At 45.2% G+C, this 4,509-nt stretch overlaps 1 long non-coding RNA gene across 1 annotated transcript; it reads right to left on the bottom strand.

Annotated features, from left to right (window-relative positions):
- Positions 1–233: 233 nt before the first annotated feature.
- LOC142187875 (uncharacterized) lies at positions 234–4,189 on the bottom strand. The gene is made up of 3 exons (XR_012712607.1): positions 4,095–4,189; positions 2,320–2,377; positions 234–380 (listed from the first exon to the last, which is right to left on the bottom strand). It is a non-coding gene; the product is annotated as an uncharacterized LOC142187875 (long non-coding RNA).
- Positions 4,190–4,509: the final 320 nt, after the last annotated feature.

Raw genomic sequence — 4,509 nt, 5'->3', positions numbered from 1 at the left:
CTACCAATGACAGATTAAGAGTTTTCGAAATATACCTGAGGAAGAAGCAGAGAGCATCAAAAGCTTGTAATCTGTCATTAGTAAGGGGGCGTTCACACAATCGTCGGTGTCCGCTGCTAATGTCCGCACAAGATTTTGAATGGACATTAGCAGCGGACACAGATTGTAGTGTGAACGCCCCCTTAGACATTAAAATAAATGTATCCACTTCTGAAGATTCAAGTTTTTTTTTTTATATATATAGCTAGTTATGTTCATAGGAAACTTTACAGCAAAAAGACAAATTGAAACATTTCATAGAACTAATAGTTGATACTCGAGATGAAGGTCCAGCCAGGTGTCCATGTCACATGTTCTCCACTCCTGAAGCAAGCACAAGTCTAGAAGAGAAAGTAAGTTCATGTCATTTTACAGAAAAATTGGAAACCGGATATGACAAAATAAATTTGGAATGCTATAAGATACGACAACCGACCGACAAAAACGCTCCACTACATACTTTTGGAATGAACATTTTACCGCCATTGCAAACAAAGAAAAACTCTTAGCACACCGTCATCCGTCCACACAACACTGACAACCTGCTGCAAAACCAAGACTGCAGGATGCAGCAAACAAAGCCTGAGCAGCCACCTTTAGACCAGAGGGTTTTCTGGCGACTGGTGTCAGATGCTGGTCAATGCAGCTACACTCCCGCCACGATGCTGTATAAGCTAAGCAGCGCAGCTACTAAAGTGAAGTCCTCAATTGGAAATCTGATATGGATAAGGCCTAAAATACCAACTCTTGAAGCTCCCTGTAAAAGAAAGCAGGGATTCCTGTAACTTGCAGGCCCAAATAGCACATGATCTCCAGCCCCTGCTAAGCCCCATACCACTCGCGGTGATGTTACCAAAATATAGACAAGCATAGGAATACGCTCCGGCCGAAAGCGTGGCCACCATGCGCTATAGTACAAGCAACACCACCACTTGTAGCACAGTGCCCAACAAGCACCAAAAACCCATGTGCTGCCTGTGCCTACATATCACAGAAGTCACCGCCACCTTCCACAGGGAGCTCCCTGAGTTGAGACTCCAGGCCTCATCCAGCCAGACGCCCGCTTAAGGGCTTCACTGAAGCAGCTACTCCACTCAGACCACACAGCACCGCAGAAAGAACACAGCTACACTGGCCAGCGTTTGATACCAGTTGCCAGAAAGCCCATCTGGACTTTAGGCGCCTACCCATGACTCGGTTCACCACAACCCTTAGCGTTAACCCCACAGCAAACTGCCAGTACTGTATGAAAAGAGTTTTGAGTACCAAGAGAGGTTTTGCCTTCATCCCATTAAATAGACCCCATGCTAAAAGTTGATACTACAAGTAGACGTACTAAATATAGCAGTCTACCCACATCCTCCACCACCCTCTCCATCACCACATGAAGGCTCAGATTCATAAGGAGGGGTTTATGAACCCTTACCTCAGACGCAACAATGGTAAAGGCAGTTTTGGGAACTACAGACTATAAGGATAATGTGCCACTGAGCTTTGAAGAGACTCACAAATGCAAACCACATATGGACAACCATCAATAACCTGCCCCATCTTACAAGAACACTGACACACTGCAACATCGCACAACCTAAACATAGCATGCACCGACAGGACCCCTCAGAGATCTGGCACAGAACAGGAATGCCAACTCCTGAGAACGAAAGCAGCCATTTCCGTAATGAGCAGGAGCAAACAGCACATGATCTCCGGCACATGTGCTGCCCGTTCCTACAGGTCACAGAAGTCACCACCATCGTCTTCAGGGAGCTCCTGAGTTGGACTCCAACTGTTACCCACAATCTCCACTTGGTGGGGTTTAGTTCAGCACCTACACTGCTCAGATCATACAGCATCACAGTGCGGGAATCACAAATCCCACGCAGCTTGTGACATGTCCCCTCAGTGCTAGCCGGATGCAGGATTTGACAAGTCATGACAGCCATCCACACCTAGTCTACATCTACTTGCCCCTTCATGACTCTACAACGCATTATCTTTCTAACAACTAACCACACAGTAGGATACAAGCTTTATAAACCTAGATTAGAGGTCAGTTCTCAAGGACACAGGCAAACCCTAAAGAGCACATAGTAATCTACCGCTAGTGCCCTCCACCACCCCTGCCATCACCACACGAAGGCTTGAATTCATAATGAGGGACTTATGATCCATAGACCTCCGACATAACAATGAAGAGGATAGCTTTAGGCACCAGTTTTATATTGATCCTTGCTCACAGCAGCTGCAAAATACCCAAAAAAAAGGCCAAATGGAACTTACCTACAATCTTGCAGATGGCAAGGTGATGTTCTTCTAGTAGTAGATCCAGCTTTCACAGCTACAAAAGAGGAAAACACGACACTTAAAAAACGTTTTAGTGTCGATTCAGAAACTGCAGGAGAGTGATGTCGAATTTAAGAAATCCAACAATATTCAGACAAAGGGTAGAACTTATGCATCATAGAGTTATATAGTGAGCAGAACATTCAATACAGTAACACTTACCGTACTTACCCTGATCTTCTCAGCAGAACAAACATAAATCACATTATCACAATAGCATTGTACGGTGAACAGACATACTAAACTATGGTGCTAAAGTAAGAAGGGGATGGAGGGGTGGGAAGTGTGGGGGGGGGGGGGGGGGCGGAGTCATTCTGATCAAAGTATTAAAGTGATAACCCCTCCATTATCACAATGATACAGTGACAATAATGACCAAGATTTTTTAGTGACCAGTTACCCAAGAGTTGCCAGAGACAGTAATAAGGGTAGTGTGTCTAATATTATATACACAGAGGAAGGTGGAGGAAGACAAGGCCAGCAAATACAACCTATAACCCCGACAGAGTTGATCCAGAGGAAGGTGAAAACTGGCAGTCAGTACAAGACCCAGGATCAACTATTCTAACAAGTGTAAAACCCTCATACAGTAGGGAATATTGAAATATAATATCCACAGTGTGTCATTTTATAACATTCATATACACATTAGATAAGGTTGCATAAAGAGAAACATACATAAAGTACAGCCCTACAGAGTTGATCCAGAGGAAGGCAAAAAACCCCATGAGGCCGATGCCAATAACCCCATGTTATGGGAAAAAATTCCTTCCCGACTCCAGTACGGCAGTCAGTATAAGACCCTGGAAAAAACTCGTCTAGATTTACCATTAGGACTGGGGACAGCCAAAAAAAAGTAGTAATACATGCATTCTCTATAGTAGGTTGAGCTAGGGCTGGGCCAACAGTCTCCATACAGTAGTATGGTGAGCTGCCATTTCCCTACAGCTTATATTAGTCTAGGCATACTAATGCCATTAGGATTAGACTCATTTCTATCATGGTATTAGAGGGAAAAACCTACTACAACTCAGGGGGCCTAGGGCAGAGACTAGCCAAAGCAGAAAGTTACTCTGATGGCATGGTGAAGCAAGAAATGCAGAGCATCAATTGCAAAGTTTTTTTTCTTTTCTTAATTTAATTACTAGCCTTCACACGGTGTTACATCAATATCCCCTCCAATATCAATGCAACGGGTCATGCTCCGGCACCCTATCTAGCTAGGAGTAGGGATGGGCCTATGGCCTCACCATGCAGTTGTATGGTGAGCTGCCAGGTTGTTTTATTAGTCTAGGCATACTAATGCCACTAGGCGGCGGCGTTCTCATCAGAGCATTAAAGCAATAACTCGCCCAACTATCACAGTAACACAATGACAAAAGCAGCCAAAACCGCCAGACTAGGGCTACACCTATTAATGCCATTAGGAATAAGGGAGGCCAGTTCCATCAAATGCATTAATGCAATAACCGGCCGAAATATCACAGAAATACAATGACAGACGGCTAAACCCGTCAGGATCTGCTCTCAAGTAGAACTGGCAGGCATAGCTCTCTATAAGACCCGCCAAGGCATAGATCTGTTAAGAACCACCGGGCGCTGTCTCTATAAGAACTGCCAAGCACAGCTCGCTCTATAAGAACGGTCACCTTCAGAGCTCCCACAGAGTTCCACAGGCAAAGCTAAGAGCAAATAAAATGGGGAAACCCTACCGTGTCAAACCAGCCAGTCTCCACGTCTCTGCAGCACACCAGTCCACGCCGTCCTCCTTCTGCACAACTAGTCTCCGTGTACTACAACAGCTGTATTTAAGGCATCACATGCTTGCCACGCCCCCTCACGTGTTTCTGAGGGGGCGTGGCCAACTAATTGGGAAGGTTTCTACACAGCTGTTGTAGCACGTGCCAAACAAGTGAAAGTGGGTGTGGCTGGAATAAATTCACATAGCAGGCAAACAGCAGACTGTCTAAAGCAATATGTTTCTAAAGCTTTCTAAAGTTTATATGACTGTGCTGACAGTACCAGTATTAAAGATGGTAGACGCGAAAACCTAGTGGGCTAAAGGACTTCCGGTGACGCCGAGGTCATGTGATCAGACTGGCGTGGGCGGAGCTATTCAGGACAGTG

The sequence above is a fragment of the Leptodactylus fuscus genome, unplaced genomic scaffold (assembly GCF_031893055.1).
Source record: "Leptodactylus fuscus isolate aLepFus1 unplaced genomic scaffold, aLepFus1.hap2 HAP2_SCAFFOLD_278, whole genome shotgun sequence".
Lineage (NCBI taxonomy): Eukaryota > Metazoa > Chordata > Amphibia > Anura > Leptodactylidae > Leptodactylus > Leptodactylus fuscus.
Note: the sequence above shows the minus strand (reverse complement) of the source record. Positions and strands in the feature narration are given on the sequence as shown.